This window comes from Dipodomys spectabilis, unplaced genomic scaffold, assembly GCF_019054845.1.
Source record: "Dipodomys spectabilis isolate Male_0828 unplaced genomic scaffold, ASM1905484v1 ptg000333l, whole genome shotgun sequence".
In the NCBI taxonomy this organism is placed as follows: domain Eukaryota; kingdom Metazoa; phylum Chordata; class Mammalia; order Rodentia; family Heteromyidae; genus Dipodomys; species Dipodomys spectabilis.
This window is the reverse complement of record NW_024871010.1, coordinates 3,732,517-3,750,718: the sequence shown is the minus strand read 5'-3', so window position 1 is coordinate 3,750,718 and position 18,202 is coordinate 3,732,517. Positions and strand designations below refer to the sequence as shown.

Here is an 18,202-nt window from a genome sequence, read left to right as displayed (position 1 = left end):
AAAATAGAAACAGTCCTGCCTTTAGTTAGTCTGGGGATTTGCATTAATTATGTGGAGAATGAAGGAAGGAGAATGGACTGGCAGAGACACAAGGGTCTTCAAATCTGATAGATGGAGAGTCAAAAACCCACTCCCTAATACCAGCGAGCAGGGTTTTGTTTATTCCTCTCCTCTCCCTCACTAAACTGGCTCTCTATTGGTAACCTAACGGAAGCCTGAGGCTCCCTTCACATGAGGGAGGAAGGTTAATTAGTCATTGTTTGAAGAGGCTGAGTAAAGCCTGACCCTGGTGTAACTTTATCAAATGTTGCAGGTTTTCCCCATTGCTGCTTGTGCCTGGAATAAATGAAGTGGTTTTGCAGCTCACTTCCCTGTTGAGTGTGTACATTCTGCCTCCTAATCCTGTAGGCCTGGTCTCTGCACCTAGCCTGGCTTTTGAAACTGTTTTCTGTCCTTCAATTACAGAGTTACACTGGAGTTCTTCCTGCTATCAGAGCTAGGGCTTGGATCCTGAGAACTTCATTTGAATCCAGGACAGGTCAATAATGTTTCTTTCCTTCTTCTATAGCTCGAGAACTCTAAGAACATTTAATGTGCAAGTAAATTCTCATCACCAAGGGAAACACAAGAAGCTCTTGAACATCTGACCTTTCAGAAGTGGAAGTCATTTTGTCATAGATTTCTTCCTTTGGCTGGCTTCACCCTGTGATCCTGAGACCTCAACCTCCTGACCTAGGGTGATGGGCATGAGCTACTTGTGCTCTGCTAGGTTCAGAACTATAATGACATTGACAATACAATTCAACTGCTTATCACAAAGGGCTTGTGGAGCATAATAAGCCTTTTAACCTTGGACTTTTAAGAGCCCTATAGGACACAATATTACAATGCTACAGTCTGAGAGGATGGGCATATGTATGTGCTACACTTGAACCTTGACTCCAATTCTGGTGTACATCAGTGTTCATCTTCCAAAGAATGTTCTCGTAATTAGCAAATAGGAAAAGTATTTTAATTAACCCTCACTTTTTTTCCAGTTGTGAGTCTCGAACTCTAGTCTGGGAACTGACCCTGAGCCCTTCAGCTCAAGGTGAACACTCTACCACTTAATCCAAAATGCTAGATGGGTTCTTTTGGTGGTTCACTGGAGATAAGAATCTAACAGGCTTTCCTTTGGACTGTGGTCTTCAGCTCTCAGCCTCAGGAGAAGCTACTGATCCATTTATGAGCCACTGGCATCTGGCTTATTGTTTTTGACAGTCCTGGGGCTTGATTTTAGGGCCTGGGTACTCTCTCTGAGCTTCTTTTTCTCAAGGCTAGCCACTTGAGCTACTCCACAGCTTCTGGCTTTTTCTGAGTATGTGGCACTGAGGATTCAAACTCTGGTATTCATGCATGCTGAGCAAGCAATTTACCACTAAGCCACATTTCTAGCCCCACCCACACAATTTTATCCCTCACTTGCCTATCCTCAAGAAAAGGCTTCTGAGTATAAATCATCTAAAGAAAACCTGATAGGAAGGTTCCAAAGATAAATAAGACAAAGCTCATACTTGTGAGAGACTTTAATCATGTGAAGACTGTGACAAATGCTTCCATTTAATTATGTATTATGTTTCAACACTTAATAAAATATTAATGAAAATGAGTCAATGTCCTAAATTATTGGGTACAAATACAGTAATCAATAAATAAATGAATCAAAGAAAAATAAAATACAAAATCATTCTTTTTCTTGGGGGGGGGGGTCCGGTTGTGTGGCTTTAACTCTGGGCCTGGGTGCTGTCCCTCAGCTCTTCAGCTCAAGGCTAGCACTCTACCACTTGAGCCACAGCGCCACTTCTGGATTTTTTTCTTTTTGCTTATGAGGTGCTAAGGGATCGAACCCAGGGCCTCAGGCATGCAAGGCAAACGCTCTACCACTGATCCACCTTCATCATAATATGAAATTAACATACATATGTAAGTATACATATCATATAATACACATGTATAGAGATATTTTTTCCATTGCAGGGCCTTCATTCAGGCCCTGGGAACTCTAGCCTGAATTTCTTTCCTCATGGACAGTAAGCTTCGCCTTCACCCATGATGCAAAATAGTTACCTGGATGGTGAGCTCAAATCCTAGTAATGGCAAAAATACTGGCCCCAGTTCCAACACACTGACATAATTTTTAATGGAACCAGTTATGTTTATTCAGTTCCATACTGAATATTTTAAGAAGTGTAGAATTTTGTACAGCTATTCAGTCAGAAATCCTTCTCTTACCTCCAAAGTGCTTCTCTGAGAACTACATTGTTTGTCTTTGTTCGTTTTTTATTGTAAAAATATTGTACAAGAGTAAGGTAATGAGTAAATTTCATATTGAGCATTGTTACCTCCTCCTTTGTTTTCCCCATACCATACCTTCCTTCCCATATCCACAACTACCTCCCCCTGCTTAGGTCAGTGAGTTAGTTTTTCGTTTTTGTTTGGCACAAGGTTTGAACTCAAGTAGTAGCAAGTCTTCCCTGACATTGCTACAGATTTACCAAGACCCTGAGTTCAAATACCAGGCTAGGAAATAAAACTAGCTGAAATTCCAAACTAGGGAGCTTTATTTTTTTAATTTAGTTAAATATTTCTTTTTTTTTTTGGCCAACCATGGGGCTTGAACTCAGGTCATGGAAACTCTGCCTCAGCTTGGATCTCCCTAGGCTCGGGTGCAGCCTCCGGAACCATAGCTGATCCTAAGATCCTAGGCCCAGGGGGCTTTTTGGAAGAAAAAAAAACCTGGAAAGCAGAAAAAGTGGCAACCTTCAGGGGGCTGGGGTTTTATTATTTTTTTCTTTGCACAGTGACCATCCTGGGTTTGAATGACATGGCTGCAAAGTAGATATGACCTGCCATTGCTGATGGCTTGTGGGCTATCAGTGAAGCCATAGGACAACCTGTGAACATAGGCCCTGGGTTCAAATCCCAGTCCTGACACCAATGGCAGGATATCACAAGAGACTCATTCCTATGCATGGGAATATCCATTGAATGAGTAGTTCATGCATCCGTCTAGTCTAAAATTGGATGCAATAGTCCTAGAATGTTGATTGAGCTTAACGTATAGTTTATTAAGCATGAAAAGAATATTATTCCTTCAATGGTAGTATAATAAATACCTAAGAGTTGGTAGGAACGCAGTAGGCGTCATTCAATCATAGATAGATGGCGCTGGCACTCTTTAACAATATATATTACTTTATATACCACCGTCTGCCTATCCATGTATCACTGTTTTGGCCAAACCTGGGGGTCGATCTCAGTGCCTGGGAACCACTTGACAGCTTCATTGGCTAGAGGCTGCCATGCTCAAACTCACCCATTCATGAATTGGGCCTGCTAGGCCCTGAGTTCAGATCTTAGCACTGCCAGGCATGATGGAGAACACATCTAAAATCTAGATTCTATGTGATAGGATGTAAACAATGTAATAAATGGTATAAGTGTCATAAGAGTCAATACAACAAATGGGAAATAAATTAATAAAACAAGAAATAAAATGAATAAACGCACCAAACACAATATGGACTGAACATCTGAACGGAAGTATAAATCCTTTTGTTAAAATGTATATAAGGAGTAACTTTTCCAGGACTGAGGCTTGAATTCAGTCCCCCTAAGAGGAGGGAGTGGCGGGAGATCCTGAGATACTTGTTTCTGGACCTAGGAAGAGTCATGGCATGCGATCAATCTCATCCTTGAATGAGTAGTTTGTGCATGATGCGAGTAGGAAATGATATGCAAGACTCATGTGGTATAAATTATTTGTAAAGAAGAGTGAATGAAGCATGACAATAATCATCACAGACATGAAATTAATGCATCAGAAAAGATGAAAATATAGGTACTCACAGATTGGATTTCATCACAGGTCACCATCAATCCTACTCTATACAAATATGTACTTATTTGCTTTCTACCTTCAACTTATGAATGGATGACTATTATGCTCCCCACTCTCCCCACAAGGGGGCTCAAATTCAGGTTCTGGGAACGATGAGCTCCTTTGTCGCTCACAGGCTGGTGTGCGCATCTGGACCCATTCACCAATTGGGCCTGCTAGGCCCCGAGTTCAGATCCTAGTCCTGCCAAAAGATTCATCTTCACGTCAGAAGCCAATGGTTGCATCTGTTTTCCTTTCCTGTGCAAGTCTTGGGTCTCAGCAAGGATGGAGAATGCATGGGCCACCTTGTGGTCATGGGAATAAGTTGTTATCCATGTCAGCCCAGTTATAACTGTCATCATATACATAAGAAAATACACAATACATCCATGAGTAGCATACAAAATAAACACATAAGTACACTCAATGCACGATGCAGTCCACACACGGATGTGAATATACATCCCATATTTAAATGATGCATTGAGCACTATTTTGGCCTCCCTGTGGCTCGATCTCAGTTCCTGGGAAGAGCCCATCCCCTTACTGGCTCAAAGTCTGGTGTGATCACGTGGACCGATTGGGCAGTTGGGCCTCCTAGGCCCCGAGTTTGAAGCCCAGCACTGCCAAAAATTCACCCTGATGTGAGAAGCCAGTCATTGCACCTGTTTTCCTGTGCTGTGCAAATTCTGAGTCTCAGCCAGGATGGATAATATATAGGAAACTGATGTCAGCTTATATTTCCATAATTCATTCATCTGCAATAACAATTTGCAAGACTGGAGATGTGAAGAACTTAGACATGATTTTATTCTCGTTCATTTGGAAGATTAATCTTTAGTCAACAGGAAAGTTTAAAAATGGCTTAGAATTTATTCCTAACTACCTGTTTTTATAAATGGCTTTGTACAATGGTATGTGATTATTTTATTTTACAAAGGATAATTTTTTCTACTACCTATAAGTTTTGGAATGAGAAGAAAACTAAAATTTACTACTTAGAGGAATGTGATAGAAATAGAAGACAGATTTTATGTTTGTCACATTTCTCATCAGTATCCATATTCAAGACTTAAAGTCATATTTATTACTATGTTAGACAGATAGGGAAAATATATAATAAGGCAACACATGATAAGGCAACTATTAGTGACTTTTTAGAATGTACCTTCTTATGTGATGAAATTTACTTTATTAGCTAATATTTGGATTTGGAATATGGGAGGCTGATCTATTTAAAACATTTCTGAAAGGCACCTACTGAACAACACAAATGGTGGGGGGTACTATTTCTACACTTTAATGAATGGTTGAACTTGTTTGGTATTAGTGCTGAGTACGTAAATCAACTCTATTGTAACTTGCTCGCTACACTTGAAAACCTTTTAATGTCACTATCATCTACTTGTCAAGTGTTATTTTGGTGAATATGATTTGAAAAAGTTTATTTGAAAAGGAATATACTTTCAGGAGATTAAATGTAGGTTATCATTGGTTTGAGAATGACAACATTTTTAAACTACAGAACCAAGTTTTACTGAAGTACCAGTGTTTTGAAGCACTAAGGGTCTTCTCAATTAATGTTTTTCTAAATTATATTTGACCTCTAAATCAAGTTTTCCTAGTCTTGGTAGACCAATTATGGATCTATGATTCCAGAAATTATATTTTTGGCTGCACTGAAATCTTTCATTAATCATTAGGAGAGGGGTATTAAAAATAACCTTGTTCATTTGTGATTTTGTTCACTCATATGGGCTGGTCATCTGTAAATTGAAAGTTTGAATTACAGTACTTTCATTCAAATTTTGTGATCTCATCTTTCATTTTAACTTGCCTTGAATTTCACAATTGATTACTGCTAATTCTTGTAAAGAATTGGGGCCCTGAAATATTATAGGAAATGAGAAATTGAGATGAGTCTTCAATTATTTTCTGTTGATATGTTGCATGGGCCTATGTGAGAAGTCATGCCCTTGTTATCTGATGACGCAGATAACTGGGACCTGGTATCCTAGGACCCGTGGGTCCTGCAGAAAAATAATAGCTTTTAGACATCATATCAGCAAAATTTGGGTATAATCAGTAAGAATGCTTCAGAAATATGGAGAAAAACACTTTGCGACCAGCGAGTTAAAACAATAAACAGAGCATCAGAATAAAATCCCTTATATATTAGCAGAAAACAATACTGTTATTTTACCATGTGAATTCAGAAGACCATGAACACTTAGAAGGTATCACAAGTTTATACCGAAGATATTGCATTAATACTTTTTATATTCTAATATATATTCTAAACCTAATTATTTATATTCCAATTTATTTATGGGAATAAATGTCAATATATTTGTCAAATTATCAATTCTAGTAAGATTCACTTTATGAAATTTAAAATCAGCACATATAAATATATTAGTATATATAATATAAAAATTGTTTTGCATTGTTGTGTTGTGTATAGGGAATCAAAGGCAACTCTGTTTTAAAGTATTATTCCATTACCTCTACCTCAGTTTTTGGTAGAGTTAGACTTAAAGCTTTACCATTTGTAGATTTACGGCCTAGAGGCAAGAGGAAACACTGTGATTAAAACATTACCAATTTAAGGCCTAATATCGAGGAGAAATATGTGGACTTCTCCAGGAGCTATGGAAATATTTGGTGATAGAATGTCAGAAGTGTAAGTTCCTGCTTGGTTGGATGATAGACAGGCCAGGACAGTAGGTAATCATGCATATGAACAATTTTTTTCACTTTCTTGGCTTTAGCTACTTTTGAAATGATAAGTATAATTAACAATTATGTTTTGATAAAATACCTTCCATTCTGAACAATTCTGTCTGAACTGTTCTTCTCTCTATGATCCCTTGTAACTAAGATTAGCTTTGTTCCACTAAGACAATCTATGCTGTCAGGGTAAGATATTCTGGTTGGTCTGTTCCTACATGGAAGAAGGGTAAAGGTTTAGGTAGATATTTGTCCCAGCAAGACCTCATTTGGGAAATTTTAAGCTGCAGAAAGTTAGAAGTAGCTCTTAAGCAAGGCTTACTTTGAGTCCATTAGCTCCACAAAGCTAACTCAGTTGATAAATAAGTACTTGAAAAGCCACCACCTTTGGACTTATCTGTAAAGGTTTCAAAGTATGATCAAATTTAAAATGAAAATGACAAAATAGTCATTGACAAAAAAATTGTAAATGTGAGAAATCGAACAAACTATATAAGTTTTTTCCAGTATACACAGATTTTTAGAGAAATGAGATCAATAGCATTTTTAGGAACAATAAGGGTTCCTTGTTACAAAAAGGCAACTATGGATACATGCCTTTATAAAGGTTATATCATTACGTACTTAGATTTAGAGTATGCTACATGCTTCAGCAGCAGGTCTACCCAAATTACAACAATACAGAGATTAACATGGCACTTGCACAAGGATGATATGAAAATTTGTGAAGTATTCCATATTTTTCATTCTTCTGATGCAAGAAATGAAAAAAAGTTATTAAAAAGTTGATTACAAAAATACAAGTGTAACATACATGTAATTCATAGAATTAAAGGTTAGTTTGACATCAGTGTATTAAATTTTCACCTTAGAAAGGTAACCTTTACAAAACTTGAAATTAGATAACATTGCCATTTTATCCCAAAGAAATAAAATAAGAACCTAGTAAAAAAAGGAATCTTAAATTCCTTCTATATGGAATGCAATTTGAAAGGTCACATTTATTAATGAATCTATACATGATATAACAATGTAGAATTCAAAGTATTATATCTAGGATGAATGAAATAGATTATGGACATTATACAAACATAGATATACTTTTTTCAGAAATGCACTCGGAACATCTTTAGTTTCTATACTATTCATTACAACAGATAAGTTAAAATTATTTCTGATTAAAAAAATCACAAACTCTGCAGGAATCATTATAGATGTATACAAACAACTCTTGAATACATTTTGTTATCAAAGTCATGCAATTCACTTGGAAGAATACCATGGAATACATGAATTTTTATAGTAAGATATTGCTGATGCTTTGTATTGTGAAAAAACAATTTGTAGGGACACAAAAGATGGACTGGCATTTTTGAAATTTAAGAAACTTAACCAAACCATAACGACTTAGGAGAACAATTTGTACAGCCTTTGATAACTTCAAAGAGGTAGTGATACATACTTATCCTTTTGGCAATATCAAATACAGTTTCTTCCAAGTTGTTCTCCAGACCTTGTTTGATATAATGGTTCAACAGAAGGAGATACAGAGTATCTTTGCTATTTCTATTCCCGCAGCAAGATGCAAGGGGGTCAAGAGCCCTTTAGTTTGGGGATTGGTATCTGCATCATGATGAAACAATAAAGAAGCCACTCTGGTATTATTCCACATATAAGCACTGTGCAGGGGTGTCCAGCCATTCAGAGTTATTGCATGAATATCGCCTTGAGCTACCAACTCATGGACAATGTCTAAGTTTCCACTCTAGGCTTACCGATGAAGAGGGGTATACTCATCCTCATCCCTAGTATTCATCTGGGTGGCCTTTTTGGAAAGTAGTATCCGCACCATAGAAAGCCGATAAATTTTGGCATCCCAAAGAAGAAATTTGCTTGGATCCTACTCCATTTTTTTCTTGCAATTCACTCACTTTTTCATCTTGTTCCTTGTCTTCATCAGAATTTGAGTGTCAGTGGGAATGAGTTGTCCATGTATTTCCCCAATAGTTCACATTGGTTGAACTAGTCAGAAAAAAACTGGTGAATTTTTTGCATATGTATTTTCACCATGATTTATTTTCTCTTTTTCCATTTTTACTATTCTAAATTATTCTAACTGGAGAGTAGTGAATGGATAGAGAGCAGAGGAAAGATTTTCCTCAGTATTCAAAGGCACAGAGTGAAAATGAGGACCAGTGGTGTCTTCATGTGCAGCTTATTCTTGGAATGAGAAAATAGGAAACAATGCCTTCTATGTAAATGATTTGGGAAATACCATGTTATAGTGTAAGAGAACTCACTATTCAACATATGGTCTTTAAGAGCTTTCTAGTAGCTTTCTAATGTTGGTATTCAACATTATAAAAAATGTATAATGCAGTAGTAAAATAGAAGTCCTTTGTATGACTACCTAAATTCTTGTTTTTTAAAGACACTTGTTTTCATATAAAAATAGGCCTATCTATTGTCTGCAGGTGATTTTGATGATTGAAGATGCTTAATGAGAAGTCAAAATGTATTTGTAGTCCTTTGCTGCCAATTAAATTTCACTTTTTCTTCTTGGAGAATATAATGATCAAAGCAATAGTTCAGAATCAGCAAGCAATAGTTCAGAATCATGCTTCAAGCGCAAGTGAATCACCAGTAAGTAATCCTCGATTCCATTTTCCACAAAGTTTTGTCACAGATACATTCTGGCTGCCTTCTCTAGCTGCTTTCCTAGCCTGGACCTGTTCCTTCATTGTACAGGAAAAGTGTGATTCAACTGATTTCAGTCAGATCTGTTAGTAGAATTATCAAGTATTTAGATTCTTTTTTTTTTTTTTTAATTATTTGTGGGGCCTGACCTCTGGGCCTGGGCACTGTCCTTGAGCTCTTCAAATCAAGGCAAGCGTTGTACCACTTGAACCACAGCACCACTTCTGGATTTTTCTGTTTATGTGGTGCTGTTTTGGGAAATGGCAGAGCAGAAAGTGAAATGATGCAATCAAAAATATAAAAGCAAAATAAATTAGGATAATTATGGAGCAATCATGAAAGAGAGAGGAAAAGAGACACAGATGTGCAATGACCTAGCTAGCCACAAAATCCATGCTTCTAATCAATTACAGAGCAAACAATTTTTTATTTTTTAAAAGAGATGGAAATAGAATTTATGTATTTACTTGAAATTAGTAAATACATTTTTAGTCGCCTACATAAAGAGACATAGCTTTGACCAAATTACAGACAAGAATCTTAATCCTTGGGCTGGGAAGGTGGCTCAGTGTAGAGTGCTTGCCTTGCAGCTTACTACAGTGCAGACACTACTTTCCAAAAAGGCCACTCATATGAATACTAGGGATGAGGATGAGTATACCCCTCTTCATCGGGAAGCCTAGAGTGGACACCTAGACCTTGTCCATGAGTTGGTATCTCAAGGCAGATATTCATCCAATAACTGTGAATGTCTGGACACCCCTGAACAGTGCTTATATGTGGAACATATTGCAACAGCACACACACACACACACACACACACACACACACACACACACACACACACACACACACACACATACACACACCCCATTAGATTTCTTCTTAAATATTTTTGTGTATGGTCTTAAGAAGAAATTTACATTACTAACTTGAATTTCTGACAGGACAATATCATCACTGTACATCTTGCTTCTGTGCTTTCAGTTTTAAATTACTATATAAGTATGTGCATTACATAAGTATAGGAAAAAGTAGGAGCCACACGGGTGGCTCAGGTCTTTAATCCTACCTAATCAGAAAGATGAAATCTGATGATTGTGCTTTGAAACCAGACCAAGAAAAAAAAGTCCATTAGATTATTAATTGAAAGCAACCACAGAAGCTTGAAATGGAGTTGTATTATAAGCAGTAAAATGCTAGCCTTGAGAAAACTAAAACAAAATAAATAACAAATTCTGAGACAGAGCCAGGCCCTGAGTTCAAGCTCTAGTATTAGCACCAAACTAATGAATGAGTGAATGAACTAAAAATAAATTAAATGGTCACATGTGAAGAGACAGGTAAAATGTAACAACCATGGTGACTGGATTATGTATTATTTTGTAAAAAGGCAAATTATTATTTTTCCTAATCACTAATATTTTACTTGAACTTTTTTGTACAATAAACCCCGAATTTGACATGCATGTATATGTGTGTGTACATGTGCGCACATGTGTATGTATGTGTGTGTGTGTGTGTTTGTGTGTTCGTTTGCAATGTTGCTTGCCAATGAGGACAGAGTGAGGCTGAAAAGAGCTGTGTTGCAATGTTGTTATTTATCAGTGTTCCGTCCTGTCATTTCAGTGGAACCACCCTTTTTTACATTTTATTTGTCAAATAATAACATCATCATAATCAAAGTATTTACAACATTAAGTTAGATAAAAGAGATCACTTTCAGCTCTTTGTATATGTTAGGCAATAAGATACACATATATTTGGGTAGTAAGTTATTGCTGTAAGATGACTGTCAGTACAAAATATGTATTTGACCTCTTAAATTGGTTATACTTTTAAGATATACTCATGGAGTGAGTTTGACTGACTTGACCAAAGAGGTATTACTCTCTGGTTATTCCTGTGAAACTCAAGGTGGATAAACTCTTTCCGGATTTCTGTTGAAAATAACTTTCTTTGTAAGATCATATCTATTCACACTAAGATAATAAATCCCGTATTTTTAAGGTTTGAATATCCCATCATATTGACTGAAAATCAGTATTGTGGATATGTTTGTTAGATACACATTGCAAAAAAAAAAAAACATGTGTCACCTCCAGATTGTGGATGCATTTGAAGTTGTATTTTACATACAAAGGTTTCTTCATTAATAGTTCTTTTGTGGGAGTAACTATCACAACTTTAACAATTAAGGCTTTTTGAATATCTTTTCCAATAGAAATAACATTCCAGAGCGAGTCTTGCAATTTCTGAAAACCCGTTGAATATTTTAGTGTTATTTCAGTTCATTGACTAAACAGCTAAAGACATTTCTGAAATAAACATTGTTAAAATCTGAAAATGTAAGTGGGGATATAGGTTTTTTTTATGCATCATTTTATGAAAAGACAGTTCTTATGAAACTGAAAGATATAGAATAAAAGAATGGAAGTGAATTGGGTGAGCTAATTATTAGTATAACTTTGTTTTCTATTAGCGTAGTCCTTTGAATGTACATGATGAATTTAAATTATGTCCTTTGTGACACTATGATTCAGTTATTTTTAGAATCTTTGTAGTTATAAGAGTGAATTTGTAGTGTAAATAAATGTCTTTGGAAATGATTAGGATTAATCTTGTGTTTTGTTTCCTACTCCCAAGAAAATGAGTTATTTTCAACTGTTAACAGTTTACAATTGAATCTTCAGCATCAAGAGAAATTTTGAACAAATATAGTAGTATTTATGTCTTTTTTGGGGGAGGAGGGGGTCTGGTAGTGGGGCCTGAACTCTGGGCCTGGGCTCTGTCCCTGAGCTCTTCAGCTCAAGGATAGTGCTCTTCGACTTGAGCCACAGTGCCACTTGCGGCTTTTTTCTTTTTGCTTATGTGGTGCTGAGGAATCAAACCCAGGGCTTCACGCATGCAAGGCAAGCGCTCTACCACTGAGCCACCTTCCCAGCCCTTTATGTCTTTTAAAACCAATTGTATTCACAAGTTGGAGAGGCTTTAATTCATACTTAGGTCTTGGTGTTTATGATTTTTATCCTCTCATTCCTAACATTAATGATTGGTCAGACTGCATTTTTGGGTACATGAAAGGTAAAATATTTATCTAGAGTCAAAGGTGATTTTTATATGTCTTATTTTAATAGCATTTTAAAGTAGTACCTTTCTCTCAAAATGTTGGGTAGGCTGGGCGCTGGTGGCTCACGCCTGTAATCCTAGCTACTCAGGAGGCTGAGATCTGAGGATCGCGGTTCAAAGCCAGCCCGGGCAGGAAAGACCGTGAGACTCCTATCTCCAATAAACCACCAGAAAACCGGAAGTGGTGCTGTAGCTCAAGTGGTAGAGCGCTCGCCTTGAGCTGAAGAGCTAAGGGACAGCGCCCAGGCCCAGAGTTCAAGCCCCAGGACCGACAAAAAAAAAAAAATGTTGGGTATAAAAAGCAATTAAAATCCTTCTAATGGTAAACAACTTAATTGAGCTACAATGTGGAAATGATTGGTCCATAAGACCTGCAGTCTGTTTCCATCAGGAATTGGGGAGGTCATTCTTTCAGTAAGACAGTGTTAAACAAAGATAGGGTCCCCAGGCAGTCAGTGTTGAGTGAAGGGATAGAATATGATTTCTGCTATTTTTACCTAGAAACCAAGAATGTTATACTTTAGCAGTTCTTTTCACCAGGGAGGTATTCATTGATTATGAACTTTGAGTATTCATATTACAGTTCCCTATTTTCTAACAAAGATAAAGTGAAATATTATGAGTGTACACAATAATTCTGGGTAATTTTCCTAGAATTAGTAGACTAAGTGCTGGTATTTTTGTCATAAAATAGAATGAGGTTAATTGATACAGTGGGAGATGAACCTCAGGCTAACACTTACCATGTGTGCAATGTTGTACTAGTAATTCCAACTCTGAGGACTTCAATATCATCGTCTGAGAATTAAAAATGTAAGTAGTTCCACTTTATGGAATTATTGTGAGGATTAAATTAGATACCATAGGTAAAGTACTTGGAAAAACAATCAATTAGCATTTGGCAAATTCTACCTATTATTTTATCATGTGGTTAATTCTAACATCTTTTACTGTGATTTTTATTGTGTTTCTTTATGATGTGCAATGTGATGGTTTTCCCAAACTGATTCTCACAATTCACATTCCATTCAACAAAAAGAAATGTATAACAATTCCGTTTGTTTTGCTCCTTATTAACTTTTGTTTCCATTTTATTTTATAATGAAATATTATTTCATAAATCTACTGCAGATGCAAAAATATGTTAATATATTTCTAACTGTATGTCTTGTTCTATACATATACACATATAATACACAGGTTACAATGATTATTTATAACTTCTGTAACTATACAATTTACTAAATTATTAAAAACATCGACGGCTCATGCCTGGAATCCTGGTGACTCAGGAGGCTGAGATCTGACTATCATGGTTTGAAGCCAACCTGGGCAGGAATGTCCATGAGCCTCTTATCTCCAAACAACCAACAGAAAATCAGAATTGGAACTGTGGATCAAAGTATTAGAGTGGTAGCCTTGAGAGAAAAAGCTCATGGACATCACCCAGGCTCTTAGTTCAAGAACTACAATCTACCCCCAAAAAATCTATTTAATTTACACCTGTGTAAGTAGAGTATTTCCATCACCCAAATGCACATCCATGCTCATTTGCAAGGTAACTCTGTTTTGCCTAAAGTACCACTAAACATTATCACTAAAGGACCATTGGAATGTGGTTTCATTCTATCTCTCTAATGGATTTTCCCCACTCAAATACTCAAGTGTTACAATTGTTCTAATTATTAAAATCATAGCTTTTTTCTTTAATAACCCTAATATTAGAGTTTGAATTGAGTGTTTTGTTCCCCTTAAATAGGTGTTCTTACCACTTTGTCATGCCCCCAGCCCTAAGTAATCCTGATTATTTTTCAGCTAGAAAATGGCTTCCTACTTGTGTATGAACTTGGCCTCAGTCCACTTGATGTTATTCTACCTGGAATTTAGAATAACAGGTGCATGGCATTGTGTACAGAACGTTCTGTTCCGTCTGGGCTTTTGCCACTATCCTCACAACATTGCACTCCCATGTAGTCACGAATTTCATAAGCTTGTCATACCTGATTTTTTTTCTAAATCTTTCATTTCCTGCAGGTTCTTGAGTAATGAATTAATTTGTGTTTTCTTGGGTTGTTTATTTCATTTGAATCTATGTGTTGAGTTGTTCCTCACTTTTCCTTTTGTTTCTTTCCCTCAAGTTCTTACCTAAAGTGCTGAGAAACCAATTCTTCTTTCTCAAGATAGTCAGGGTGAACATTATTTATTCCAAAGCAATTTCATTATCTATGAATGGTATACACATGCTAACCGCTGAGAAGGGTGTTTATATTTTCATGGCAGTCTTTGGCATACACAGACAGATCATGAAATATATGAAGAAAATAAAACTACAGATGAATGCCAAGAGGAGAATAAGCTATTATTAATTGTTTGACAGAGGTTTCTCTTCTAGTGAAAGAAATATATTGCTTGATGCAGGATTTCACAAAATCATATTGCTAGGAGGAACCTAAAAAATCATCTAATACTATAGACTTGAAAGTGATGAATTGACTTCCTGAATAATTTACTTTTGTGTCAAATAAAAGCAGGCTTCCAAAAAGAGAGTTGATTTTAGAAAAACATGATGAATTTTATGTAAATATGTCCTTAGCTGATTTTGTTAATTTGTGAAATAATACAGGGAAATAAAGTACAGCAAGATAAAAAAATATAAACTTCACATTGAAATACTCATTTGTGTTTTGGTATGTGTGCATGCATGTGCGAGTACACACACGCACATGTGCATGCGTTGCAGAGCTTCTGCAAGGCAAAGGACATAGCTAGCAAGATCAATAGAAAGCCCACGGATTGGGAGATGATCTTCATTAGCCATATAATGGACAAGGGTCTCATTTAAAATATACCTGGAACTCAAAAAATTAAATCCCCCAACAACAAATCCTCAGAGAAACAACTGCCCAATAAACAAGTGGGCTAAAGACTTAAAGGGAAACTCTGAAGAGGAAAGAAGGATGGCTGATAGACATATGAAGAAATGCTCAACCTCTCTAGCTATAAAAGAAATGCAAATCAACCCAACATTGAGATACCACCTCAGCCCAGTTAGAATGGCTATAATCAAGAATTCTAATAACAACAGATACTGGAGGACGTGCGGACAGAAGGGAATCTTAGTGCATTGTTAGTGGGAGTGTAAACTTGTTCAACCACTTTGGAAAGTAGTATGGAGGTTCCTCAAAAGACTCCACATAGAGCTCCCCTATTTCCCAGCAATCCCACTTTTGGTCATTTACCCAAATTATCACAAACAAGACCATACTAAAGTTTCCAGCACAACTATGTTTATGGAAACATTATTTATAATAGGTAAGATATGGAACCAACCCAGATGCCTCTCATTAGATGAATGGATCTAGAAAATGTGGTAGATGTACACAATGAAATTCTTTGCCTGTATCAGAAAGAATAACATTGCCCCATTTGTTAGGAAATGGAAAGACTTGGAAAAAATTAAGTGAAGTAAGCCAGGCCCAAAAATATAGGTCCCATGGTTTCCCTTATTTGCAAAAACTAGTATATTTTTGAGACAAGCAGAAAAGGTAAGATAAGTTCATGTTAGGTGAAATGAACCCCAAGATAATTATTGAAATGTTTTTTTTCTTTCTTGCAATTGTTTCTAACATATTTGTAAGATTATTTCTTTGTTGCTTTGTATGTCCCATTTTATTTGATATTGTTATAATTTGTGGAGGGAATGGGCAAAACCCAACCTTTAAATACGGATACATCGGACCCATTGCAACAATGAGCTATACAAGTCATTATGTCCAATAAGGAACTTTACAACTTTTTCTGTTGGGGGGGGTGGAGAGGGGAGATGGGAAGGGATGAGAAGTGGAAACAGGAGGAGGCAACAATGCTTGGTAAGAAATGTACTCATTACCTTACCCATGAAATTGAAACCCCTGTGTACGGTATTTTGAAAAAAAAAATTTAAGTTTGTCAGAATAATGTCAAAAATTTTTGACAGAATAATCATTAGTTTCTCGCCTAGAATCTGGATATGGTTAGTAACTCTAGAGGATTTTCTCATGCTTTCAAAATTTTCGTAAACATATACAATAGAAGTCAAATGAGGTGGTTTATACCTATAATCCTAGCTACTCTGAAAATAGAAATGTCGATAGTTGCAGTTCAAGGTCAAGTTGGAAAACATAAAAGAGACCTCCAGCTCAATCAATAAAAGCTAGATGTGCCAATGAGTGGCTGTCATGCTACCTATGTTGAACATAAACTAGGAAATTCACTATCGAGGTAGCTTAGGAATAAACAAATACAAGATTCTATCTCAAAAATAATCAAGAAAAATTACTGGATGTGACATGGTTCAAGTGGTCAGAGGCCTGCCTGGCAAATGCAAGGCTCTGAATTTGAATCCAAGTATTTACCTCAAAAAATTAAAAGTAAACAATATGAATTATTTCTCTAAATCACTTCTCAGTGCAATTATTGTATGTATTCTTCAAATAATCTGGTAGTGAAGGCAGAGAATTGATTAAACCAGATCAATATAATAGGTGAAATGAACCCCAAGTTAAGAATTGAAATGTATTTTTTTCTTTCTTGCAATTGTTTCTAACATATTTATCAGATTATTTCTTTGTACTGGCAATTCCTAGTTTCTTCATGGCTCACTCTTCATGGTGTGCTCATGTGGAACTATTCACCAATTAGGCCTTCTAGGCCCCTAGTTCAGATCCCAGCCCTGCCAAAAGTTTCATCTTGATGTCAGAAGCAAATTGTTGCCCCTGTTTTCCTTTCCTGTGCAACTCCTGGGTCTCAGCTAGGATGGAGAATGCATGGGCCACCCTGTGGTCATGGGAATAAGTTGTTATACATGTCAGCTGAGTTATACCTGTCATCATATACTCAAAAAATACACAATACATCCATGAATACCATACAAAACCAAGACAAGAACTACACTTAATATACGATGCAGTATACACACGGATGTAAATATACATCCCATGTTTCAATGATGCATTGAGGACTATTTTGGCCTCTCTGGGACTCAATCTCAGTTACTGGTAAAAGCCCAGCTCCTTCTTGGCTCACAGTCTGGTGTGTTCACGTGGACCCATTGGGAATTTGGGCCTCCTAGGCCTTGAGTTCGAATCCCAGCACTGCCAAAAATTCACCTTGATGTGAGAAGCCAGTCGTTGCACCTGTTTTCATGTGCTGTGCAAATTCTGGTTCTCAGCTAGGATAGAGAAGGTATAAGCAACTCTATACTCATGGGAATAGGTTGTCTTCCAGATCACCACAGTGATATCTGTCAACCTATACTCAAGAAAATACACAATACTTTTCATCATAAAGGTCCTTCACTTCTTTGATTAAGTTAATTCCTAGGTATTTTACTTTTTGTGGGGTTATTACAAATGGAGTTGCTTTCCTAATTTCATCCACACTTTTCTCATTGTTGGCATACAGAAAAGTCATTGATTTTGTGGGGTTAATTTTATACCCTGCTACTTTGTCAAAGTTTTGAAACAGCTTGAGTAATTTGGGAATGGAATCTATGGGATTATTTAAATACAAGATCATGTCATCTGCAAAGAGGGAGAGTTTTATTTCTTTTTCCCTATTTGGATCCCCTTTATGTATGCATCTTGTCTTATTGCTGTAGCTAAGCATTCTAATACTAGATTGAAGAGAAGTGAAAGCTTTAAAAACTTGAAAAAGGATATTGAAACAGAACTTAGAAAATGGCAAAAC

The 18,202-nt window shown here is 36.5% G+C and overlaps 1 pseudogene; it reads left to right on the top strand.

Annotated features, from left to right (window-relative positions):
• The first annotated feature begins 7,293 nt into the window (after positions 1-7,293).
• LOC122095072 lies at positions 7,294-7,393 on the top strand (annotated as a pseudogene).
• The last annotated feature ends 10,809 nt before the right edge of the window (positions 7,394-18,202 follow it).